The sequence below is a fragment of the Panthera onca genome, chromosome Y (assembly GCF_046562875.1).
Source record: "Panthera onca isolate mPanOnc1 chromosome Y, mPanOnc1 haplotype 2, whole genome shotgun sequence".
Taxonomy (NCBI): Eukaryota; Metazoa; Chordata; class Mammalia; order Carnivora; family Felidae; genus Panthera; species Panthera onca.
The window spans coordinates 23,612,573-23,640,106 of NC_138358.1; the positions used below are offsets into that span (position 1 = coordinate 23,612,573).

Below are 27,534 nucleotides of genomic sequence, written 5' to 3' on the forward strand. Positions count from 1 at the left end.
AATTGACTGAGCCACTCAAGCACCCCTCGACTTTTATCTTTATAAAGGCCGAACAGAGGTAGCACAGAAAGCAGAAGCTGAAAGAATACAGTATTACTAAAGAGTGAGAGCCCCAGTATTCTGACAGAGTACATAGAAATTCTGTACCTTTCCACATCTCTATATGTGCATCTGAATGATGGCATCGTCTCCACACAGACCTTGTAGGAAAATGCTGGAAGAACGGGCAAGGAACTCAAACATCGGAGTGGCAAGAACTGCACTGTTGTTTAAGCTCCAGCCTGTTGGCTGACTCGTTAGCATGAGCCACACTGATCTGACCAGGTAATCCCCAGACTCTGGATCATTGAGGGCTCTGACGGGAAGGGTCTGGTTCTCAAAAGCAAAGTGAGTTCTATTAGAAGGATGTAGGGAATCATGGAAACCACAGCACTGGGAACTGCCCCAGAAGGTTCCAGAAAGTAAAGAGGAGGAAAGTAGGAAGTCAGGCTCAGGGCAGAAACCGGCTGGTCAAGATGCAATGAATAAATATGTATTACATATGAATGAATATGTATTATGTATATTAAGTAGCCGGGACTACTCAGCAATACAATGAACTCTCGATCCAGGAACCTGGACAAATCTCTAGAGAATTATGCCCAGTGAAAACAGCCAATCCCATTTAGCTAGTATTCTTGAAATACAATTATAAAAACAGTGGCTAGGGCTTAATGTCAGGAAGGGGCTGGAGCAAAACCAGTGTGGGTCCTCATGGTGATGGAAAGGTGCTGTATCTTGACTGTATCTGCATCAGTATCTGGTTGAGATATCGTTACTAGAGCTTTACAAGGTGCTACCACCAGGGAACCCTCTATCTTTTGACATTGGCAAATGAATGCACAGTGACTGCAAAATAAGTATTTAATTAAGAGGAAAAAGGAAAGACTGGCTAAGAGATCATGAGACTACCAGGGCTCTACCAGGGACAGGAAGCCAAGAGATTTGGTTGACCCTTAGAAGGGCATGGTGACAAGCAGGGGTTCCTCTCGACAAGACCTAAGAGTGGGGAGATTTTCGTAAGGAAATGGGGGTGCTTTGAAAAAGGGGGAACGTGAGCCAGTAAAGCAAATAGCATAGACGTCTGCACACTTCTGAGGATATGGTGAGCTCTCTCTCTGTAGCCAAGGAGCAGGGGACTAACTGTATGACCTGAAGTTGCTTTTAGTATTTGAGAGAGAGAGATAGAGAAAGCATGCGACAGAGAATCCCAAGCAGGCTGCACACCGTCAGCACAGAGCCTTCCACAGGGTTTGAACTCACGAACTGTGAGATCATCACCTGAGCCCAAATTAAGAGTTGGACGTTTAACTGACTGAGCCACCCAGGCACTCCCGAAGCCTCTTTTAAAAATATTCCCAGGGATCCTGGGTGGCTTAGTCGGTTCAGCACCCGACTTCAGCTCAGGTCATGATCTTGTGGTCCCTGAGTTCGAGCCCCGCATCGGGTTCTGTGCTGACAGCTCAGAGCCTGGAGCCTGTTTCAGATTCTGTGTCTCCCTCTCTCTCTCTGCCCCTCCCCCACTCATGCTCCGTCTCTCTCTCTGTCAAAAATAAACAAACATTAAAAAAAAATTTTTTTTTAAATATATTCCCATGGGGATGCAAGCTGGTGAAGCCATTCTGGAAAACAGTATGGAGGTTCCTCAAAAAACTAAAAATAGAACTACCCTATGACCCAGCAGTTGCACTGCTAGGCATTTATCCACAGGATACAGGTGTGCTGTTTCGAAGGGACACATGAACCCCCATGTTTATAGCAGCACTATCAACAACAGCCAAAGTACGGAAAGAGCTCAAATGGCCATCGATGGATGAATGGATAAAGAAGATGTGGGGGCACCTGGGTGGCTCAGTTGGTTAAGCGTCCAACTTCGGCTCAGGTCATGATCTCGAGGTCCGTGAGTTTGAGCCCCGCATCGGGCTCTGTGCTGACAGCTCAGAGCCTGGAGCCTGTTTCGGATTCTGTGTCTCCCTCTCTCTCTGACCCTCCCCCGTTCATGCTCTGTCTCTGTCTCAAAAATAAGTAAACGTTAAAAGAATTAAAAAATAAATTTAAAGAAGACGTGGTCTATACATATACAATGGAGTATTACTCTGCAATCAAAAAGAATGAAATCTTGCCATTTGCAACTACGTGGATGGAACTGGAGGGTGTTATGCTAAGTGAAATGAGTCAATCAGAGAAACACAAATATCCTATGACTTCACTCACATGAGGACTTTAAGAGACAAAACAGATGAACGTAAGGAAAGGGAAACAAAAATAATATAAAAACAGGCAGGGGGACAGAAGAGACTCTTAAATATGGAGAACAAACTGAAGGTTATGGGAGGGGGTGTGGGAGGGGGGATGGGCTAAATGGGGAAGGGGCACTAAGGAATCTACTCCTGAAGTCATTGTTGCACCATATGCTAACTAATTTGGATGAAAATTTTAAAAAAGAAAAAATAAAATTAAAAAAAAAAAAATAAAAATAAAATAAAAAATAAAAAAATATATATTCCCCAAATGACTCTACCCAAATTCCATTGATACAGCCTGTCATTCATTGTCACAGACACTCAGGAGGCTGTTAGGCACTGAGCCATGGAAAAAACTAACCGGAAGTTATGGGGATCAAAAGAACCCCAGAGCGTGATCTCTAGCACATCGCACCCATGCAGCCCCCTTCTGACCTTCTAGGCAAGCACACTATTAGGTTTTCATAGCATGGAAGGCACTCAGTTTTTATAATAAACAAGTACATTTTCCAATTTAATTGACAGCTAGACACTGTATCAGTTAACACTTCACTGATACGAATTTCTTTACTTCAATGAAACACAAAGCCGTTGGAATTAGATGTCATGTCCTTCTGAGCTTAATAAGAGGTCTTTTTAGTAAGAGATTTTTAACTACAAGCTCATTCCAGTACATAATTTAATGGGCCGTTTTCATTTTTTATTTTTTTTTAATTTTTTTTTAAACATTTTTATTTATTTTTGAGACAGAGAGAGACAGAGCATGAACAGGGGAGGGTCAGAGAGAGGGAGACACAGAATCCGAAACAGGCTCCAGGCTCTGAGCTGTCAGCACAGAGCCCAATGTGGGGCTCGAACTCACGGACCGTGAGATTATGACCCGAACCGAAGTCAGCCGCTTAACCGACTGAGCCACCCAGGTGCCCCTAATGGGCCGTTTTTAAATGAACACTCCCTTGAAACTGATAAAGCCTGTCCTGCCTTATTTTCGGTTCACTGCTAGAAAGGCTTATGAATATATGATGGTAAAACTGAAATAATGACATATTGCTGGAGTTGAGGACAATTATGAAATTGTCATTTAAATCCAAATCAGAACCAGGGCACCTGGGTGGCTCAGCCGGTGGAGTGTCCAACTTCGGCTCAGGTCGTGATCTCGGGGTTCATCCCTGGTCACGCCCCCTCACCTTACTCAAAAGCAAATGGGCAACACACGTGGGAAGCATTTGTTTTGAAAATCTTTTAAAATTCAAGAACCGTATGAAACATTTAAATAGGGTAGAAGAGAAAGACCGGATCCCCTCAAGCCACTGAAGGTTTGATAAAACAAGGAGACCCCAAGTCCATGAATTTTCATGTTGAATCACCTGTAGTCCTTCCTAAGTAGGGGTCTGGGTTTTGTCAAGTTAGGAAGCTGCAGAGAATACTTAAGAACTAAGTCCAGGAGCACCTGGGTGGCTCAGTCACTTAAGCGTCTCACTTCGGCTCAGGTCGTGATCTCATAATTTGTGAGTTCGAGCCCCATGTGGGGCTCTGTGCTGACAGCCTGGATTTGGATTCTGCTTCGGAGCCTACTTCGGATTCTGTGTCTCCCTCTCTCTTTGCCCTGCTCATGCTCTGTCTCTCTCTCTCTCTCAAGAATAAACAAATAAACGTTAAAAAAAATTAAAAAACCTAAGTCCAGCTGACGGCCAGTGTCTGACTTCATACTTGTCTGCCATCATCCAGCAGGAAAGTAGGAACATGCACAGTAACCTGAACCCAGAAAACAAAACTGCGTATCTTCCTGAAGTCATGACCTCTCCCCGGCACCAGTGACAGACATAAAGGGAAGTGGGGGGCCAGGAGGGGCGGGGGGCGGGGAGTGACAAGAAAGTGATGGCTCTTAGCAAAACCCAAGTGTGGGAGATCAGAGAACGATGTGGACACTGGCGGGGACTTCAGTCTCTGCAGTGGACAGCCCCGCAGGTGCTGTGGGGTGGGGGAGGGGGGGAATGAGCCAACAAGGGACGTGAGGTTACTCTGTGCTGGAGCGGGTGGCAGGCAGGGGGGGGGGGGACAGCCCAGCCTGGACCCAAGATGTCCATCCAATGACCACGTGAGGGCCTTGGGTGTATGCGTCTCAAATGCCAGAATCGTTTGCTGATGAGCAGAGTGGCGTTCCCTTCAAGGGCTCCCAGCTGTGAGGGGGAGGAAACCACAGACCCCAGGACCCCCACCAACCCAAAACGCTCACAGAACATACAGGCCATCTGCTCTGCGTCCATCTGTTTTAAACACCAACACGCACGCTTTCATACAATGTACTGTATCCGTACCTCGTTAAACCGCATACAGCAGTCACCATTCCTTTCAACCTTGGGAAAAAGCACCCTGTCTTGTCTGTCGGCTTGTGTGTCCAAGTGCTAGCTGACAGGTTGGCCAAGTTCACTATCTGGGTGATGGTCAGCCTTGCTCTGTCTTCCCATTAGCGCCTCCACTCCAGAGGAAGATACGTGGACGGGATGGGGTGAAGGAGAGGGGGACTCAGCCCTCCACTTCCGGCAGAAGGCTCTTAAACGAGGGGCCGATAAGGACACGCTCTAGGCAGCCTGTAAAACTGACAGTCACCCCAGAGGAACTGGCCCCGCAAGCCCTTAGCGGAGGGGAGACCTCCTCTACCCCACAAAACTCCAAGAGATGCCCACGTCACATAGGAAGGGCTGGGAGGCCACCAGTACCCCCCGTGGGAGAGCCAAAGATGTGATGCCACATCTCAGGCTGCCTCTGAAACCAAGGCCATGGGAAGCCGTGTCTCCCCGGAGCGAGTCACTGGGAGATTGGAAGAAAAGCAGAGCGTGTCGCAGAGGGAACGAGATCAACCAGAGGAAGCAGAGATGGTGAGCGTGCACCAGCTTCCACGGGGACCGCTCCTGCCAGCGGGCACCTCCAGCCTCTCCTCTGGCATGTTTGCTTAAGCACAGCGGGTACTCCCTGCTTCCTGGGCCCTCAGATGCCTGTGGCTTGCAGCACTGTCACACCAGCTGTCAAAAGAAGCTGTGCTGGGACTGTTTGGAGCTGCAGAAGATTAGGGAGGCAGGGAGAGACGCCTTCACCATGCTCCCGTGTTCTGTATTTCACACACATACACACTCTCTCTCCCTCTCCCTCTCTCTCTCCCTCTCTCTCTCTCTCTCTCTCTCTCTCTCACACACACACACACACACACACACATACACACACACACACACACACACACACACACCTAGCTTGTACTGCTGGGCAAATCTTCCAACCCCAGAGACATTCCCGTCTAAGTGGAAGCTCATTTGCTCTGGCCCTTTAGGTGATCAAGGTACGTGAATGGAACAGAAGCTGTGTGTTCCAGGAATAACAACAAAACACCCTTCACTCAATGGCTCCCTCATGCAGGACACTGGCTGGGCGCTCGGCATGCGTTGTGAAACCTTCCCACCATGTGGGACATGCACCTGACCACCCTCATCGTGGAGATAAACAGATTCATGGGGTTAAAAAGTTGGTCAAAGGGCAGTTTATTCAGCTCAGAGATATGAAGTAGCTCGTTCAAGGTCATATATCTAATTAGTGGTGAACCATTAAAACATATCGTATGGGCTCCCTCTATTTCCTCTCCCGATAACCCTGTAGCAGAAGATTTTATCTCCTAGAACTTCTCTCTCAATTTTACCTCCTAGGACGTCTCTCTCTAGACACCTGACTTAACTTCAGTAACATACAAACAGCCACGAAGAACACACAAATTTGGGGTCTGCTGTGACCCGGCAATGGACCGGTGAATTCATGAATGTAGATTTCCATCCTCACATTTGCCCCAACGCATATGGGGCATTAACCCCCTGATAACAGAAGCTTCTCAAATCCGTAAGAGATTCCTTCTTCCGCCCCTATCCTGCATTATGGGTAAGGAGAAATGCAGCTACAGATGCAAAGGTTAAAGAAAAACTATTTTAAAAGTTAATTCCAGGGGCGCCTGGGTGGGTCAGTCGGTTAAGTGTCTGACTTCAGCGCAGGTCATGATCTCCCAGTCCGCGAGTTCGAGCCCCGTGTTGGGCTCAGTGCTGCCAGCTCAGAGCCTGGAACTTGCTTCGGATTCTGTGTCTCCCTCTCTGCCCCTCCCTCGCCTGTGCTGTCTGTCTCTCTCTCTCAAAAAAAAAAAAAAAGTTAATTCCATTGGGACATGATTAAATCAAAGGGGAGACATCCTTAGAAGAATCAGCCACCGCTCAAGGACACCGGGGAATGCTGCGTCCAGAAGCTAACGCAGCATTTTTGCAGGACATCAGAACTCAGGCTGCAAAATCACTAGTGAGGATAAGAACGGTGATCATAGGTCAGGACTGGCCAAGGCTTGCCACACAGTCTTCTTAGGAACAGCACCCTTTATACAGCTGGATGCTGGTCGGTCACTCTCCTGAGCTACCTAATTATTCCACTAGCTACCCTCTTCCACCTTTGATCAGACTTCAATTTATCTGGAGGCCCCCAGAACACTGCATCTCTTGTGTTCATCTGTGAATATCTTTGTATGTTGATACTTTCCAGTCACCTGTGGATTCACACAGCTAGTACCAAAAAATCAATCAATCAATCAATCAATCCTACCTCCTTTGGTGCACACTGTGTCGCAGAGCACTGTGGTCACTCACTGCAAAAGACTTGGTAAAACAGCATTTCTTTCAGAGACCAGGACGTGCCCTGCAAGTCCCTACAGTGAACATCACTCCCTGAGCACTTTATCTTGTGCTTCAAAATGAACCCCAACCTGTGAAGGGCCTCATTCCTTGCCCTTGGATTTGAATGTTGTCATCCTGGTACACCAGGCTTATTCTACAAGGAGATTTCCCTGGATTCCCGAATACTGAGCTGAGGCCAAGACAAGCATGGAACAGTAAGTACAGTTAACTGCTTTAAGAAACCAAAAACACAGGGCACCCTGGGTGGCTCAGTTAGTTAAGTGTCTGACTCTTGGCTTTGGCTCAGGTCTTGATCTCACGGTTCGGTTCGTGGGTTTGAGCCGCGGGTCAGGCTCTGCACTGACAGTGCGGAGCCTGCTTGGGATTCTCTCTCTCCCTCTCTGCCCCTGCCCTGCTCATGCACGCACTCTCTCTCTTGCTCTCTCTCTCTCAAATAAAGAAGTAAACATTAAAAAAAAAAAAAAGCAACCCAAAGACAAAACCCAACAGATCAAAAGCAATATTCTATCACTTGGATTACCCTTTTATAAGGGGGAAGTTGATATGTCTTGGGGAGTCCAGATTCCATCTATAAAATTCCATGAAAGGAAATCAACCGCAGAAGCAGCTAGCATGCATCTGAGCACTCTACTGAAGTAGTTACAAAGTGTCTGCGAGAAAACAATAAATCTTCTGGAAGGCAGACCCCAGCCACAGAGCAGCCAGGGGTGGGCTCTGAGGCAACAGATGTCAAATCTGTGTTCAAGATGGCTCATCTCTGGGGAAGGATGAAAAGGGACCACAAGGATGTCAAAGCCACTAAGAATTTTCTAAAGTCCCCTCACTCACACACACACACACACACACACACACACACACACACACACACACGACCCTGTGGTTCAGCAAAGAAAATGAGCTACTATAGCTACAATCTCCTAAACAGAAGAGTGAAAAAGCTGGACACGAATATATTTATTTCGTTTACATAAAGGTCAAATAGAGGCTAATCTATGGTGTGAAAATTTAAGACACAGCATCTTCAGGGGAGAGGTTCAGTGGCACCTGTGGGGCCTAGAACATAGAAACAGGAAAGTTCGATGTCTTGATCTGGATAATGACTAACACAGCCGTGTTCACTCCATGAAAATTCATCCAGCTGTTGTCCTTTTTTACTTTTCTGAATGCAAGTTCTACTTCACTACCAAAAGATACATATTAACAAATAAAGAGCACCTACTATTTCATAATAATAAAATAAAATAAATAAAAGGAAAATAAAATAAAAAACAGCAATAACATTGAGAGAACATATAGGAGCTGATCCCCAGAAGTTCTTTTCTAGATGGGATCAGCTCCCTCTTGGGGTGCAGACTGGCACCTCCATATACCAATGTTAGGTCAGCGTACATCATTACCATCACAATGCTGGTGTCTGGGAGCTGCAGTCCAAGAACTGTATCCAATGACAGGGCAGTTCATTCCCTAGGTAAGACGCCTAGGGCCCCTGGGGTCAAGGTTATGTTGACTGATAAAAGGCACCTCAGCAAAAGCATCAGGAAACCAGGATGCCAGCCAGCCCCCCACCCCCCGCCGCACATTTTGGCAGTTGTGTGACCGGAGACATGATGGCCAGGGGAGCTAGTGGGGGAACAGCACAGGAGAATAGTCACAGAGCGGGCTACAGGGAAGTAGGAACAGGACAAAGCCAGACACCCACCACCACTGCACTGCCTTCCGGAAGGCTGGAGAAACGGACAGCTGAACACGGCAGGGCTACCGGTTTAAACATGCACTTTCCAGCTTATGGTGAGGCATCGAGGTGAGGCATAAACTCACCTCTCGTTACTGGTTCCCTGACAGTAACCTGACAACACCAGTGAGCCCTGAAGAAACGGATGTTCGGATCACCCGTCGTTCGTCCCGATGCAAGTCACTAAAGGAAACATGTTAGAGAATTCCTCTACAATTAAACCACAATAGAGCTTTAAGGGTACAGTAAGTCCAAGTCTTATAAAGTTTTCTGATCTCCTGGACAAACACTGAAAACGAGAAAGTGAGGCCGGGAGAAGCCTAGAAGCTCACAGGTGAGCCCACCCTCTGCCAAGGGGTCTGCGAGGCCGACCCCTCTGTTCTGGGTTTGTGCCCAGCACAAGACAGGGCATCTATTCCCTGAAGCCCCCCTCCAGAGCTCCCTACCCACTTTACTGGCCAGAATGGAAACACATACCCACTACCAAAACAACAACAATAAACCACTGGAAAGACCAGTGGGCCCCCCCTAAACCAGTCAGGTCCATGCCCAAAGCCTGACACAGCCCAGGAAGGTGGGAACTAGGTGGGTACCTCGGGAGGGAACGGATGCCACAGGGGCAGCCAGTGTCCTCCGAGGAATCATGTATACATGAAACAAAGCATCAGTATCAGGCCATACAAGGTCACAAGGCAAAGCTCCAGGGGCAGCTGGGTGGCTCAGTCAGTTGAGCATCCTACTCTTTTTTTTTTTTTTTTTTTTTTAAGTTTATTTACTTATTTGGAGGGAGAAACAGGGGAGGGGCAGAGAGACAGGGAGAGAAAGAATCCCAAGCAGGCTCCAAACTGTCAGCTCGGAGCCCGATGTGGCGCTCGAACTCACGAACTTCGAGATCATAACCTGAGCCGAAGTCAAGGGTCAGATGCTTAACTAACTGAGCCACCAGGTACCCCGAGCATCCTACTCTTGAATCCGGCTCAGGTCATGATCCCAGGTCATAGGATCGAACCCTACATCAGGCTTCAAGTTGAGTGTGGAGCCTGCTTGGGATACACACACACACACACACACACACACACACACACACACACACACACATTCTCTCTCTCTCTCTCTCTCTCTCTCTCTCTCCCTCCCTTTGCCCATCTCCTCCACTTGTGCACTCTCTCTAAAATGCAAATAAAATAAAATAAAATAAAATAAAATAAAATAAAATAAAATAAAATAAAATAAAAATATAAAATAAAATAAAATATAAAATAAAATAAAATAGGAAACATAAAAACAAAGCTCCAAGTGGAATCACAGGGAGAGCCTTTCTCTACTTGGACTAAATACTGAAAGCTCTAGGAAGACAGTGGATTTGAGGGGGTGGGTGTTTCAGATGGGGTGAGGCATGGGACCCTTGAGAGGCAGGCAGTTCTGGGCACAGGGAACACGGGAACCGAAGTGGCAGGCAGTGGCAGGCGGGTCATAAAAGGGAACAACACAGAGGCTTTCTTAGTGAGTCCACAGGCTCGGAGAGAGGAAAATACAGATATCCAGGCTACGGCAGGTGAGTGACCTTGGCCTGTTTGCCCAGATTATTTTTAAAAGTCAGCAGTCCATGAGGGAGGAGCCACTACAGTATTTCGAGCAGGGAATGAGCACAAACAGAGCTAGGCTCATAGATGTGCTGGAGGGGGAAGACCAGCATAGGAGACTACTTTAATAACCTGGAAGGGGAGCCAGCCGGGACAGGACTCGATGCATATAGGGACGTATCTGAGACGATGTCGCCAACTGGGATGGGAAGGGGATGGGTGAGTACAGAAGCAGAGGTTAGGTCACTGGGAGGGGGGACAAAAAATCGAGCCCAGCTCCGCATGGCCCAGGGACCGCAGGGAGAACAAGGCAGAACAAGTCACTGGAGGCAGCTGGATAAGGCACAGGGGCCACACAGAGTCCCTCGTCATCCCCCTTCCCTGAGGCTGGACGGCAGCTGCCAAGGATGATGTTTAACTCGCGGGGAAGGGCGTCTGCAGCAGACAGGGACTGGAGAGCAGAGAAAGGCAGAAACGAGGGCGAGGAGGGGCCAGGGAGGGCTGACGTGCAGACAAGGTTCAGCCCTGGGCTCTGAGCCCTTTCCACTCTGGAAGCTTCCACCCCCTTATCCTTCCCCACAACTAGAGACAATAAAAGCCTTTGTTTTCAAGAACACACACACACACACACACACACACACACACACACACACACATCTAGGAGGAGGGATGCTAGCTTGAGAGGACTCCCCTGCAGTTTCAAAGGCAGGATTGGGGTACATGCTCTGGAGAACCGTGAGCCAGTCCGGTGGCTCAGGCTGGCCACTGGTCAGGGTGATGGGCTGCTCTCGATCTCTCTGAGACGCTCTGTGGCAACACGGCACTTGGGAAGCAGGCCTGCAGAGGAGATGCCCGGGAAGACTTCCCGGAGAAAATGTGACACTGTTACCTAGAGATGGGCCCACCTACACAAAAAAGCAACGACATGACCGCAAAAATACACAACAGCCTCAAGGGAGAGTCATGGTTCTGTGTCCTCCCGCAACAGAGCAAAGGCTGGCCAACAGGTGCACTCAGCACCTGCCCCAGCGACCGTGTGGCCTGCCACACCACAAACCGAAAACGCCACAATCTGGCTCTTAACACAGATGGCTTGCCAATGCCTGACGCTCTAGAGAAGGACCGTAATTTGTCAGCCCAACAGAATGAGATCTGCCCGGGGCACCAAGGTGGCTCAGTCGGTGAAGTGTCTGATTCTTGGTTTTGGCTCAGGCCATGATCTCACGGTTCGTGGGTTCGAGCCCCACATCAGGCTCGGTGCTGACAGCTGAGTCTGGACCCTGCTTCGGATTTTGTGTCTCCCATGCTCTCTGCCCCTCCACCGCTCACTCTCCGTCACTCTCTCAAAAATAAATTTTAAAAAATTAAAAAAAAAACAACAATATGATATGCCCTGACGACGGACAGCTTTGCTGATGTGGGGAGAAGGTGCACACAACAACGTATCAATTCAAGCCATCCCAATGCTATTCTGAAACCTAACATATTTGTAGTGTACAGAACAGAACAGAATAAATAACGTATCTATAGGACATGCTGGGCAGGCTTCCTGTTCAAAACGATGACGTCTACAAACGCCCAAACAGCATAACAGTGTTGATCGCCAACCCCACCCCACCCCGCCACATCAGTCAGCTCAGATCCTACAGATGGGGTGGCTTAAACAATAGAAATACATCCGCTCTCCTTGGCCTACAGACAGCCACTTTCCTCACGTGGCCTTCCTCTGTCTGCAAGAATCCTTGCTGTCTGTCTGTTCCTCCTCATGTCAGGACCCCAATCAGGTTAGATTAGAGCCTCATTTAATTTTGTTACCTCTTTAAATGCCCTATCACATTTTGAGGGGCTAGGAATTAGGGTTTCAATACATGAATTTAGAGGGGGGACAAAAATTCAGCCCATAACTGCACCCCAGCTGGACAATTGCAATAAAAAAGTTGCTTTGCCAGAAGAGTTAAAATTTTTTTTTAAATGTTCATTCATTTTTGAGAGACAGAGAGAGACAGAGCACAGGCAAGGGAGGGGCAAAGAGAGAGGGAGACACAGAATCCAAAGCAGGCTCCAGGCTCTGAGCAGTCAGCACCCAGCCCGACGCGGGGCTCGAACCCACAAGCAGTGTGATCATGACCTGAGCCAAAGTCAGACGCTCAACCAACTGAGCCACCCAGGCTCCCACAAAAAGAGTTTCAGAAGGAAATTCCATGCTTTTCCTCCCCTGGAGTTCAAAATTTCCAAAGCAGATGTGAAAGATCTTAACTTCTAAAATTAGGAAAATTGGAAAATCAAAGTAAAAAACATTATGGGTAATGAGAATGCTGCTTGACCTCTGTGATCTTCCTCCCCAAAAACCAGAACCTCAGTTTCACCGTGACAGAAATATCAGACAAATGCCAGCAGCAGGGCACTCTCCACAACAGCCAACCAGCCCGGCTCAAAACGGTCAGGGTCACAACAAGGGAAGCCTGAGAAATGGTCACAGTCAAGAGGAGCCCAAGGCAGCAAGAGAACTGAGTATGTTGTGGCGTGTTGGATGAAATCCTGGAACGGAAAAGGCATCAGAGGAAAACTAAGGAAAGCTGGATAAAATACGAGCTTAGTGGTCACGTATCAATATTGGGTCACTGGAGAAAACTACCGCCATTCCCTCTACCAAGGGGAAAACTGGGCGCGTGGGGCACATGGGGGTGCTCTGTGCCACTTTCGCAACTTCTCTGTAGATCACAAACTCTCCCCCAAACACAGGTTTTATTAAAAACAGCAACAATGTACTGTGTGTGGCCAGGACATGGGAAACCAGCCGCATGAGTGACCAGCACTCGCTCCTGCCTGGGGACCCCAGGAGCCCCTGTGTTCCTGAGAAGTGGGGCCGGCAGGCTGCTGGTAGTCAGGGCACGCTGGATTACGAGCCCCTACTAGGTGTGTGGATGGCACCTTGCATTTCTGACTGCGGCGGGACAGGGTCAGAAAAGATCACAGGAGCCCTGGGGACAGAGTCCAGCTTGGTTCCTCCCCACCCCCACGCCCCAAGACAAGCCCACTCCACTCCCAGAAGAGGGAGCAGGGAAGGGAAAGGGGACAGAGGGAGGGACAGAGGACACCACCAAATTCCAGGCTCCTGCCCTCACCACCAGACATGGAATGTACAACAGCATTCCTGAGGCCGGGCAGTTTCATTTAACCAAACGACCGGACAGAAACCTGCTTCAGCTTCCTGTCTTCATGGGGTGGCGTCGGGGAGATCCCTCTGAAAACCCTGAACCACAGGCATTTGGGCCACCAAATTAGACACACACTTTACTTATTTGTTTAAAAAATGTTTTTTGATGTTTATCTTAGAGAGAGAGACAGACAGAGACAGACAGAGCATGAGCAGGGAAGGAGCAGAGAGAGAAGGAGACACAGAATCCGAAGCAGGCTCCAGGCTCCACAATGACAGCACAGAACCCGACGCGGGGCTCGAACTCACGAACCGTGAGATCGTGACCTGAGCTGACGTCGAGCACTTAACCGACTGAACCACCCAGGCGACCCTAGGCACGCACTTTAGACTCAAGGAGGGGACCCTGTGATTCACTCTTACGAGCTCACCATGTCTGTGATTCAGGGTTCAAAGCCATCCAGCACTATGCACCAGGCAGTGTGAATTCTCTCACAAGGACCCTAGGACAGGAACCTGCCTACCGTAGTTCAAAGGAAAAATTAAGAATATTTCAGGGTGGCTCAGTCGGTTAAGTGTCTGACGTCAGCTCAAGATATGATCTCACGGCTCGTGAGTTTGAGCCCCACATCAGGTGAACTAGAGCCCTGCCTGGGGCTCTGCACTCCCAGTGCGGCGACTGTGTGGGATTCTCTCCCTCCCTCCCTCTCTCTCTCTAGCTCTCACTCACTCGTGCCCTCTCTCTCTCTGCGCTCTCAAAAATAAACAAACAAATAAAAATTTTTTAAAAAGCAGTATTTCAGTGAAATCCCTCCAAGTCTCACAAGGACCTTCAGAAATTTGTTTAAATAAAAAATGTATCGCAAAGTAGAACACCAGGTTAAAAGGGAAAGGGGTCCAAACTCCCTAAAACGTGACATGACTTTAACAAGAACTGAAAGCAAGAAATCCCAGGAAATCATAAATAAGAGAAATTTCCAACACAGAATGCTCATTAAAGAAGGTGCTAGACAATTCGAGCACACCGACACACACACCCCACACGGCATCAATCAGAATATTTGAACGTAAGTATCCACTTCTGTGGCCCGTTAGAGAAAACCGGTAATTTTTGCACAGAACGCATTCTGAATAATTGCTGGAGGGGGTCCAGCAATGCCGGAAAGGAAGAGTCAGACAACACAGACTCCGCTGTTCCGGCCACCCAGGATAAGGTGCAGGGACTGCGGCCCAGGAGTCCTCAGGGTAAGGAACGACGCAGCCAGCATCCGGCCACCCCCTCCAGGATATTCTCTCCTGTCCCCTCCTCTTCCTCTTCCTCGGGATTTCAGAAGGTCCAAATCAAAAGCTCCACAGGGCTTTTTCACCATGCATCACGTAAGCCGGAGGGAAAAGGCATGAAATGCGTCAGAAGGCATATGCGACACCTTACAGCCTATTTTACGCATCATAAAAATCCTTGCGCGCACCCTGTTTTACCAGATGTGCTGCAATGGAGGATGCCATGAATTTTTAAAAAGGAAATAAATCTTTCCATCTTCAAATGACCCTAGTTGGAAAAGCCAAGTTCTGCAAAGCTGTATACAACATTCATTTGCTTTCTTAAAAATAAGCATTTAGGGGGCACCTGAGTGGCTGAGACGATGGAGCGGCCAACTCTCGATTTCAGCTCAGGCCACGATCTCACTGTTCGAGAGTCTGAACTCCACGTCAGGCTCCGCGCTGACAGCGCAGAGCCTGCTTGGGATTCTCTCACTCATTTTCTCTCTGCCCCTCTCTCCACCAAATAAAATTTTTAAAATTGAAAAAATTTTTTAGAAATTAGAAAAAAAAAGTATTCAGTGCAACAGAGTTTTAAATTACACAAAAGCATAAAGAAGTGTGGCTGTCGGGGGGGGGGGGGAGGGCACTCACCTGTATTCCCTAACTAAAAAAAACATTTACTAATCTCGATATACTCAATTTTTCTTTCTCTGTTGCATATACGTATACAACTTCTTTTTCTTTTTAATGTTTATTTATTTATTTCAGAGGGAGACAGAGCGGGAGAGAGAGACAATCCCAAGCAGGCAACTGTTAAAATAGCAGGGACGGATTTTAATCCTGAGGTTAAATTAAAATTTTTGTAATCTAATCTATTCACAAGAATTTGGGATAGAAACCAAAGATACACAGGAGTACCATTCACAGTATCTTCTGTATAAAAGACCGCCTCTAAGTGATACACGTTCTTTTAATTTTTAAAAGGTTAGCACAGCAAGAGGGCTTAGAAATAAATGTACATGGACGGGAAGATGCACAAAGCTTTTGGAGAGTGGAGTTTTCTTTCCAAATTGGTATCATGCCCTGTAGTCATCTGTCACCTTCTCCTCCTGCTCCTGATAAAACCAGGGTCTCCAAGGACCTCGAATCTGGTAGAAAACAGGTCTTATCTCAAGTGGGCAAGTCAAGTCAAGGTTGAAGTGAGAGCTCCGTGGCAGATGACAAAAATGCAGAAGTCAGAAAAGGCACAGAGCCGCCTGCCTCCATCAACAAGGAGAGGTATCTTCACAGACATTGTTCTCCTGTTGGCTCTCCTTACAGTTATGTCCTGAAATTTAATCTTTTTTAAAATTTATTTTGACAGAGACAGAGGCAGTGCAAGTAGAGGAAGGTCAGAGAGAGACACAGGGGAAGAGGGAGAGAATCCCAGCTAGGCTCCACATTGCCAATGCAGAACTCACAAACTGTGAGATCATGACGTGAGCGGAAGCCAAGAGTTGGACACTTAACCGACCGAGCCACCCAGGCACCCCTAGTTATGTTCTGAAAATTAGCCTCTAATGTTAAAAAAAAAAGAAACTCACGCATCTAACGCGCAATCTGCCAATGTGACACCGGTCAGCGCAACAGAGGGAACGGGCGAATTCAACAACACAGACGATCCCCAGAAGTGTCAATCTACATATACGTACGTGTAATGTATACGTATATGTGAAACAGCTGTATACGTATGTGAAAACCTCCACTGGACCATCCGACTAAACTCTATTCTTTAAAGGCTTAAAAAAAAAAATTCCTCTCAAAGGACTTTGCAAGGCCTCATGGCTGGGTTCTAAGCAATTAAGAATCACATTAGGCCACCAAGAGTTTCAATTGTAGTTTCCAAAAACTCTCAAGTCGCTTGTTTTCTGGAGGGCTGGGGGTGTGGAGAAGCTCTTGAACTTTAGGACCAGCCAGATTAACAAGCAAGGTTTCCCTCCAGACTGGGTAAGGCTACGTGGGAGATAAGGCCACCAATCACTCAAACATGCCCCATCGAAAGCCAGGTGACCAACGGAAAGCCTCCTCCCTCCCCGTGCCACCCTGTCGATACCGAAACCCGGCACCCGTGGGCACAGACGACACGCAGCACACACACAGGTCGGTGGGACCCAGTAGAGCAGTCAGGAAGTGACAAATAATATTCAATGTAAGCAGACACGGCTCAATGATGGCTATCAACACCAAGAGCCACCTGGTGAAATTTCAGTCAAGAAAGGGATGCCACTGTTTCAATGGATCCAGCCCTGTTGCTTGGTTTCTGATTGCTTCCATAGAAGCCTAATCGTGAGCCCCTTAGCGGAGGATTGCTGTGGCCCCTGAGTGACAAAGGGGAGAAAAGCTGGCTGTGGACAAAGTGCCTGCCCTCTTTGATCAGTGTATGCAAATGTTTTCCAAAAGAAGCTGGGCCATCAAGAAGAGGTTAGCTTCAACTTCTCTTGAGGTGTTTTGGTGTTTTGTTTCCTTCTGTCTCATTTAGCTCTGGAGGGCTTAGGGTCACACTGCAAGTGTGAGAACAAACAAAGGCTCTACCATGATGCACAGCTTGCTATCCTAGACGCTTTGGTGCAAACTACTCCACCTGCCTCAACAGTCAAGACTCGATCTGTGCTGTGGGGCGGGAGGCTCCCGTGGAGGCGGCAACAAGATCCACACCTGCCTCAAGGGGGTCCGCAGGAGGCCAAGTGCAGCCAAATCCCGTACTGAAATCCTGCCCCTGCTCGACACCCCACCCCCCAAGGAGCACCTCCCCACCGTCCTTGGGACCGCTGAGCCCAGTGGAAGACACCTCCCGGGCCGAGGACGACTCGGGGGCCCTGCCACATCCGGGAAGGAGCTGGGGTCCCCGGGGGCCCAGGGCAGCAAGCGTTCGAGCGCCTCGTGCCAGCGCCACGCCACAGAGAAAGCAGAGCAACGGGGTGCAGGCCACTATCACGGACAGCTGAGGCTCGCCTCTGCCCAGACTGAGCCTCCCTTCCCAGGTTCCTTCCGCATCCCACCCCCTCAGGAGGGCAAGACGAGACATGTGCACACCGCACCACACATTTTCAGAGAAATCTCCCTAGACAGTATGCCTCCCGAACCGCTCTCCATTTAGCTGTCAGTGTGACAAAGCTGGGGATTTTTCTCCACATTACAAGAATTCAGAGTTACTTCCTGAGGTCAGAGAGAAACGCCACGAGACACATTGTTCAAATAGTTGGCTTATTAGATTTTCTAACAGTCCTACGATGTATTAAGAGGAAAACCCCCATCCCTGCTCAGAATGGATATTCCGAGGACTTAAGTGACCACAGAGCCCGGCCACCTCCCGAGAGCACCTGTAAGACGTGGAGGACTGCCCGCGTGGAGAGCTCAACGTGTCCATCGGCTGGTGAACGGACACACGTGGTCTGACGCCCAGGGAAACAGCGCTCGGCGAGGAAAAGGGAAGAAATGCCGGTACGCGCTCCAGCGTGGATGAACCTGGAAAAGGTCCCATAGAGCGAATGAAGCCAGACGCAGAGGCCAGAGGAGTGCAGGACGCCCGTCTGTGGGAAATGTCCAGAACAGGCCAACCTGTTCGAGACAGAAGATTCGAGGTTGCCTGGGGCTGAGGCGGGAACACGGAGGCACAAAGGCTGCAAAGGATCTTCCGGGGTGATGGAAATGGCCCCAAACACTGGGCAGCGGTGATGGGCGCACAGCTCTGAGGGGACCGGGTCCCTGAGGTGCACACTTAATACAGGTGAATTTTATTCTATTTTCAATTATTTTTAAATGTTTATTTTTGAGAGAGAAAGAGAGAGTGTGAGTGGGGGAGGGGCAGAGAGAGAGGGAGACACAGAATCTGACACAGGTGCCAGGCTCTGAGCTGCCAGCACAGAGCCCGACTCGGGGCTCGAACCCACGAACCGCAAGATCACGAGCGGAGCGGAAGTCGGACGCTTAACCGACTGAGCCACCCAGGCGCCCCAATATGGGTGAATTAGGAAATCCTATGCCTACATAAAGGTGTCTAAGAAAGCAGGAGGCAGGGCGTGGGACCAGGGAGGAACAAAGGAACCGGCACACAGAGGGAGAACAGCGAGGGGTGGCAGGCACACGTGAGTATCAGATGTGTTTTTTGTTTTTTAACACTTACTCACTTTTGAGAGCGAGCATGAGGAGGGGAGGGACAGAGAGAGACGGGGACAGAGGATCCAGAGTGGGCCCTGCACTGAAAGCAGTGAACTCAACGCAGGGCTTGAACTCACGAACCGTGAGATCATGACGTGAGCCGAAGTCAGACACTCAACCAACTGAGCCACCCAGGCGCCGCGAGCATCTGATGTTCTTAGTCAGCTGTAGCCCTGCTCTGCTGGGCACCATCCGACTTTCAGGCAACACACAAGACCCTCCACATTCTGGAATAAGTGCTGTAAGGTAGGGTTTTCCAAATCCTTTTACAGACGAGGAAACAGGCAGGCAAGGGTTGGATTTTACCTGAACTCACCAGTCAAGAAATAGAGACATGGGGCAGAAGAAGCGGGACCCGAGAAGGAAGGAAAGGGGGAGGGGAGAAGGGGACACAGGACTCCCAGAAACCACAGGCTACACACACACACACACACACACACACACACACACACACACGTGCACATATATACCAACCCGCCCCTTGTTCCTATGGGCTTCTGGTCCCTCTCCTCCATGCAACCAACCACAAAGCACAAGGTACAGGTCAAGCAAAAAAAAAAAAAAAAGTGGCAGTTCAAGTCAAATTTCCTGACTCCCATCTCTAAAACAAAAATATTAGGTCACCCTATTTACAGTAAATATTGCTATTGTGTTTCTCCCCATCAGCAAGCTGTTTCCAGGGTAAGCAGGCTAAAATCTACTTTCCAGAGCAGAGACGACCTTGACTGGCCAACGAGGACACATGAGCAGCAAGCTTAATACAGCCGCCTGGTTCTTCATGCTGGCACCAGGCTGCGGGGCAGAAACCCACGGACGGGTTTGCTGTGTGTCTGCTCATGGGATGCAGGTGTCTGGGATCTGTGCTCACGCGCAGTGAGAAAACCCCGGCATACCGTCTCTGCCCCCTTCGGGACCCCTTTTCTTCCCAGAAGATGCCTATCCTAACCCCTCCCATGGTGGCTCCGGGAGGCAGTTCCAGGCAAACCTGGATATTTGCAGGGGCGGGGAAATCACAGGGAAGGAGAGATAGGAAGCGTCCCACCAGCACACAGAGGAGATGTTCCTTTGGGACATGTCCACACACACACAGGTTAGACCACAGTCCACCCTTGGTGTGGGCTTCCCCCTCCCTAGCTGTTGTCTTCCTCCCTCGCCATGTCCCTTCCCCTCTCTGCTGTCCTCGGGCCACCCTCCCCAATCCAGAGCCTTGAAGCACAATTTACCACCACAGTGGACCTCCAGCCTGTGCCCTACCCCCCCCCAGCCCAACACCTCCCGAGCGGGCATTTCCAACCAAGCCCCGAACACCTTCCACAAAGAAAACAGAAACAGATTTCACAGGCGGTGTGGTCTACCAGATGTACGAATGCAAAGCATTTAACCACAGCTAGGTCCACCCACCGCCCCCACGCCACGGCATGGTGTGTGGGTAGGAAGCAAAAGGAAGCTGCAGAATAGGTGGAGCTGAAGGGCACGAGTGCCTGGCAGGTGCCTAGAAACCAGACAGGGCTGAATGCACAGAAGAGAAGGTTCCAGGGGACAGAACGTAAAGACAGAGAACAACAGCAGAAGATCAACCAGCGGGGACCAGAGGACAAACCCAGAGAGGGGGTGGAGGACAAGGTTCCACACAACAGAGCTGACCGTTGTCCTCTAAGACAAGGGGCAATTTTGAAGTGCCTGGTGGCACAGTCGGTTAAGCATCCGACTTAGGCTCAGGTGACGATCTCACGGTTTGTGAGTTCGAGCCCCGCGTCGGGCTCTCTGCTGACAGCGAGGCACCTGCTTGGGGTTCTCTCTCTCCGTCTCCTCAACTCACACTCTACCTCACTTGCTCTCTCACAATAAATAAACAAATATTAAAAAATGAAACCCAGATGGCTTGATGACTGACAAACACGTTAGCAGGCATTGATGAACACCCACCGGCACTACTCTGGAGAACAGACACACGGCACCCCCAGGGCCCACACCTAGTGTCTAACTCGCAACGGCTCCTTGTTGGCCAGTGTTCCATTGTCCTGAGGAAACCATCTCTCCACTACTGGCTTTCCCATCGCTCTCCCTTTTCTTCTGCCCCACTCCCAACAACTGGGTCATATACCACCCTACCCTGGGCTAGGGACCACAGTCCCTGGAGAAAGGGAGGGTTCCAGGCCACAGTTCTCCATGCAGCAGCACTGACACGTTGGGACAGATGGTTCTCGGTGGGGAGGGGGTGGCATCCTGTTCACTGTAGGGGGCTGAGCAGCGCCCCCGGTCTTCACCCGAGGTGCCAACAGCCACCTTCCCCTCAAGCTAGTGCGACCAAAATGCCTCCAGCATTTGCACCCCGATGCGGGGCTCGAACTCACGAGCCACAAGATCATGACCTGAGCCAAAGTTGGATGCTTAACCAATTGAGCCACCCAGGTGCCCCAGAATCTGGTTGAGAATGAAGCCAGCAGGAATGACACGGTCATATGGACAGGCCTCCCGGCATGTATACGAGCCCCACGTCTCCTATTATGGCAGACACACCTGGGACTCCCCAGGTGGGTGAGCCCACAGGGTCCCTTTTTCCACAGAGGCTGCTGTCCATTCAATCAGAACAGCCCTGGCTCTCTCCAGTTCTCGGCTCCGATAACCACACACAGATGAGCACGAGGGGCTCTGCAATGCGAGGAACCCTTGGTATTCAAGGTCTCAGTAACCAAGCGCTCACTTGGGAGGTTCCTAATGAGGTCCCGGGAGAGGAGTGGGGGGGACATGACTAAAAAGAAAACAGAGGTTCACAGCAAAGTCTGAAGCAAAAATCTGCAGATCAAATATCACTGAATATTTTGAACCATGTTCTCAGTCATCACCTAGGAGAGGGGAATTTCGGAAAGGTTGGGAAAACGGGGAATGGAATTGGCAGGCTTGCCGAGAAGCCAACTCATGATCTTAAGGGGAGAGCCAGCGAGAAAGGATTTAGTTCCCCAGGGGCGATGGGAAGCGGCCGGCGGAAGCACCCACACTCCCCGGCGAAGCCGGTCTCTGCCCCAGCCGGAGAACTGGCTGCCCCTGCGACGGTCAGCTCAGCCCTCCTCTAAGGCTGCAGCTGTCAGACGTGCCCTGCCCTAGCACACCGAGGCTGAGCAGTGCCCGAAGGTTTCTTCTGCCAGAACAATACCAGAAAACATTTGTTATCAGGAGAAAGAAAACGGTCGGTCGGGTTGAGGTGATACTGACAACGCCCTCCTCTCTTCTCCTCTCCTCTGCAAATGCTTGGTCCGTGAAAACCCTTGCATCTGGCCACCTGCTGCCCGGAAACCAGAACAAATAAGTCCTCACCCTCCCTCTGACCCCTTATGAGGTGGGCTTTTGCTAAGGCCTAGACACGAAACAGGAGACATCAAGTATTTGATGTCTTGACCTTGGCCAGGGGAACACCTGATAAATCAGCCAGGCAGGGTGAAGCTGGGGCTCGTAGCGGGTGCCTCCGCCCCACAGCGCTACACGCCCTTTAGTGTTGGACAGGCAGTGGGGCCGGTGATTCATGGCCCCGCCACACACTAATCCCCACGGTTTATGGCCTCACATCTGCTCCGCAGGCGCGCTCCTGCTGGTTCTTCCAGCTCACTAGGGAGCTCCCCGTGCTGAATACACGGCTCCCTAACTGCAGAGCCTGCCTCCATCACCAGCTCTGATGGCTGGCACACGGAATCTCACACTCTGGTTAAAGGTGAACAGCAGAGTCCCAAAAGACTCCTCAAAGACATGTATGCTGGCACACTACTCCTTTTTTATTTTTCAGCAGAGAGAGAGAGAGAGAGAGAGAGAGAGTACAAGTGAGCAAGGGCAGTGAGAGAGAGGGAGAGCAAAAGAGAGAGGGAAGTGGGGCTGACCCGAAGCAGGGCTGAGGCTCACCCGATGTGGGGCTCGAACTCACAAGCCAGGAGATCATGACCTGAGCCGAGTGGGATGCTTAACGACGGAGCCACCCAGGCGCCCTGGCACGGCATTCCTCATCCCAGGATGTGAGGGTCTCTTTCCGTCTCCCACCAACCCAATCACACTCACCTGACATAGTGTAAATAGTGTGTACGTCGCCTCTTGTACATCCAAATCCTCGGAAGCACCCGGACACGCTGCTGGAAAAACACCTGCTTATTTTCTGAAGACATCAACTACTGACCTTCAAGAACACTGGGCTGCAGTGTTCTCCCAGCTGAACCTGACACCAGAATCATGCTGCATTAGGTCTCAGGCTTTGGTTTTCTCATCCCGAAAGCATTCGCCGTAACTAACCCACCCCGATCAGAATGCCGTCATAAGCGTATTCAGGTAACCGCTGGAGCAGACAGGTGCGTACTCTTTCCAACCTGAATCATACTTTCTATCTTAAGGCTAACTTCAGAAAATACCTTTATGATTCATCTGCAGCCAACAGCAAATTCTCAACCCTGAGACTCTGGGTCCTGGTTTCCATGTATGAAAAAAGTTTCTGGAACTAGGACTGGCTCCCAGTCTTCTAGTCCTAGAACCCTCCATGTGCTCTTGTTGTCCCCCTGAGGACTGAAGGGAAGCAAAGAGTGTGTGGCTACCTGCCGTCCGGACAAACGGTGGCTCGGTTACCCCGTCGCAGAGACAGGGCATCCCTGGGATTCCACAGCCAACGCGTGGCCCTGGCCATTGCCGCCATCAACCTGCAGGATCAGCCCTCGGCCCGACAAACCAAGGGCGCCTGCTGGAAGGACATGCTGAGGCGAGGATCTGACTAGTGTTGCCTGTAATACCATCAGCAGCATACACGTGTGCCCAAAACGTGCATAAAACCCTCTAGCCCACTACTCTAACCTCCCTGATATGTCCCCAACTTTCACACGGGAAAACTGCTCAGAGACTTTCAGTGACTCTCCCAGGTCAGTGCGCAAGGAGGGGTTAGCATCCGGTTTCCTAACTCCCACATGATGCTACGGGCTTGACACCTTGCTGAGGTTTTTTTGCTTGCCTGTTCAAATGGAAGTATTGCTTTGCCGTCTGTAAAGATGTGTCTGTGTTTAAGGATACACACACACAGGATTTTAAGAAAAACCCAAGCCACGACAGTCACTCATAAGGTGGAAAACAACCCTCCACAAGGTCCAGATAAGCACTCTTTAAAAAGCTAAACAGCAGTGTTAGTTAATCACCGACTGCTAACCATACACTTACATACCTCGTATTTCATTTCATCTTGTCAACGCTGGGAGTGAACTTGGATTCAGGGGCTTTCAAAGGAGCAGCCCCAAGTCCCAGAGCCCCACCTCCAGGGCCGTAGGGCACCGAGCCGAGCCCAGTTCACAGTTCTGCCATCCACCAACTTTGCAACTCTGGACGTCTATCCCCAAACATCTGTTCCAATAGCTATCACACGTGAAAAGTAATGAGCACTTCCTTAGAGAGATATAAGGAATAAGATAAAGCATATAAAACTGGGTTCCCGGGGCACCCGGGTGGCTCAGTCAGGTAAGCGTCCTACCCTTGACTTCACCCAAGGTCATGATCTCTGTTTAAGCCGCACATCGGGCTCTGCGCGGAGTGCGGAGTCTTCTTGGGGTTCTCCCCCTCGTTCTCTGTCTCTCTCTCAAAACTAAATAAACAAATAAGAATAAAAAAATCAGCCTACAATCAGGATGCCATGGAGGAGCCTAAAAACATCTCGCTGGGCCCCAAACACAGATTCTGATGCTGCCAGTCCAGGGTCGGGGACAGGGCTTGTTAGTCTGCATTCTGACAAGCTCCGGGAGGAGGCGGGTGCTGCGGATTCAGGGAATCAGCACTTAGAGAATCCCTGCAACAAAGCATTTAGCCCAGCACCTGGCAGGTCCGCAACTGGGAGCCAGCACCCCATCAAATACAGCTCATCATCCCGATCTTTTTCTGCTTTAAAATCCCTCAGCCCCAGCCTCGGCACAGAGGCTGCCCCCTTACCCGTCTAGTGATCCCCGAGGCCACCAGAGCTCAGCCACTGCTGGACCCTGCTCCCCTGCCCTGGCCCAAAGGGAACCAAAGGGATTTCCTGAAGCTCGAAAAACACACCTGTTCAGGGCACCCAGGGAGCCCTCTGGCCAGGTGGACTAAATTCTGTTCTTGAGCTCTGCAGAGAACTCTTGGTACCTGGCTGTGCACCTACCAGCATGAGATAGGGCAAAAACATAAGGCTGTGATTCTCTACCTTGACTGTACCTTTGAATCTCCTGCTAAGCTTTAAATTATTTTTTTTTTTAACGCTTATTTATTTTTGAGACAGAGAGAGACAGAGCATGAACGGGGGAGGGGCAGAGAGAGAGGGAGACACAGAATCAGAAGCAGGCTCCAGGCTCTGAGCCATCAGCCCAGAGCCCGACGCGGGGCTCGAACTCACAGACCGCGAGATCGTGACCTGAGCTGAAGTCGGACGCTCAACCGACTAAGCTTTAAAATCATCGATACCTGGGTTCATGCCGTGATCCTGACTTAATTGATCTGAGGGTGTATATTCTACTGGGCATCAATAGCTCTCCAAACTCCCCAGGTGACTCCAATGCACAGCCCAGATTTCAGTCCACTGTGTTCGAAGAAACGCGAAGTCATCCTACCTCTCTCGGCCCCAAACCGGCAGTAACGTTTCCAGGGATCAGGTTTTACCGGAGTTTTAAGGCCCAACAGAAGCCCTAAGGCTCAGCATGCTTCCAGACTGTCCACCCTTGAGAAGCGTTTGAGCCTTGGGGGTGCCTGGGTGGCTCAGTCAGTTAGGCATCAGATTCTTGATTTCAGCAGAGGTCACGATCTCACAGTTTTGTGGGACTGAGTCCCGCATCGGGCTCTACGCTGACAGTATGGAGCCTGCTTGGGATTCTCTCTCTGCCTGCCCCTTCTCCACGTGTGCATGTGTGCACTCTCTCTCTCTCTCTCTCAAAATAAATACATAAACTAAAAAAAAAAAAAAAAAAAAAAAAGCAGTTGAGCCTCTAGGTAAGGCTCCCCGAATCCTGCTCATCCTGTGCAAGGTGAGAATGTATATAGTGATTTTTGTTGTTGTTGATGATACTGTTTTTAAGTAATCAGTCAATAAGAGCTGAAGATAAAGTTATTCTTAGAAACAGATTTTGGAATATCACTTACATGTTACAATAAACTTATTATTCAAAAGTCTATTTCGTCTGGGTCACCCAAGTTCAGCAGTGATGCATAAGGTTGGGTGACTCACGAAAGACAATGGCTTTGCAACCCTGGACTTATATCCCCGAATGTACGTACAGAAAGATGCAACATGCAAAAAGAAAAAGAACGCACCCTTGAACTTGAGAACCCATTCACTGAGTGCCCATAAGGTGTCAGGCGCTGGGCAGTGCGGTGGGGATGCTGACCCCAGGGGAACCGGGCTCCCGTTGTCAAGCCTGGGAGCTGCTAGTTGGGGAAGCTTGAGCTAAAGGGACCAGGGCGGCTGTAGGAGGCCAAGGGTCAAGGTGGAATCACCTGGGGAGCTTAAAATACACCCAGGGGTTCTGATGGATGGAGCCCGAGCACCCCCCTTTCGAGGTCTCCTGTGGGTGGCGGCACAAGGTGGAGCAGCAAAGACTGAGGGAGGCGGCTCCTGAGGTTTCTCACCGTAACACACACACTCCCTGCTGACGGTACCTGGAACCCAGCTGGAGCGCTCAGCGACTACAGGAAAAGAAACCGTGCAGAAGGTTTCCCAAGGGCTGTGCCCACTGTCCTTTCACCCAAGGTCCTAAAGAATGAGCGAGGCCAGGTAGAATTTTGATCAGTGTGGATACAAACACAGGAAGAGTACTGGGAGTTAACGAGCGGAACTTTCTCTAAAAAGACAGCTCGTTAATTTTCTTATCTCCAGTTGGCTTTATGGGAACAGAACACTGGAAGATTCTCACCAGTTTGTGAGACCTAAAACGCTTTAACAGTTAAATTAAAATTTCATGCTGTCATGGGATTATCTGCACAGATACATTTTCTGGAAGCGAGGATGAATTATAGGATGAACATGGTCTCTACTAAGGACAAAGAGCCACAGGACAAATTAGCCCGGTGCACAAAGTGGGCTTAAAATACATTCCGGGGCGCCTGGGGGGCTCAGTTGGTTAAGCGTCCGACTTCGGCTCAGGTCATGATCTCGCTGTTCAAGAGTTCAAGCCCCTTGTTGGTGTCCCAGCTGACAGCTCAGAGCCTGGAGCCCGCTTTGGATTCTGTGTCTCCCTCTCTCTCTCTGCTCCTCCCTTGCTTGCGCACTCTCTCTCAAAAATAAATAAACATTTAAAAATTTAAAAAAATACATTCCTCAGGATTCCTTTTGTTTTCTTTAACACAGAGCAAAGAGATTTTTTTTTTTAATTTGGAATTTTCTAGATAGAGTCCTCTAAAGCTCTTCCACAACCACTGTATTTTGACAGTTAGGACTTCTTTTTCCAAAGCTCCCGATGTGACAATAGTGAACTTTCCTGCCATTACTCCATCACATCTGAAAAAGACATACTACACTAAAAGAAGCGAAACACTCCTGTCCTGAAAGCAATCCTGAGAATTTCGGAAGGTAGCGGCCCCGGTGAGCGGCTGCCCATGCCCTGCCCCACAGGACACTCCTGGGAACATTTGCCTTGGA

General features: G+C 49.7%; 1 protein-coding gene and 1 non-coding gene across 3 annotated transcripts in view; both read right to left on the reverse strand.

Annotated features, from left to right (window-relative positions):
• LOC145714888 (protein Shroom2-like) overlaps window positions 1–27,534 on the reverse strand; it is a 155,826-nt gene that overhangs the window by 105,800 nt on the left and 22,492 nt on the right. The window lies entirely within an intron of this gene.
• On the reverse strand, window positions 12,398–12,482 carry TRNAQ-UUG (transfer RNA glutamine (anticodon UUG)). The gene has a single exon. It is a non-coding gene; the product is annotated as a tRNA-Gln (tRNA).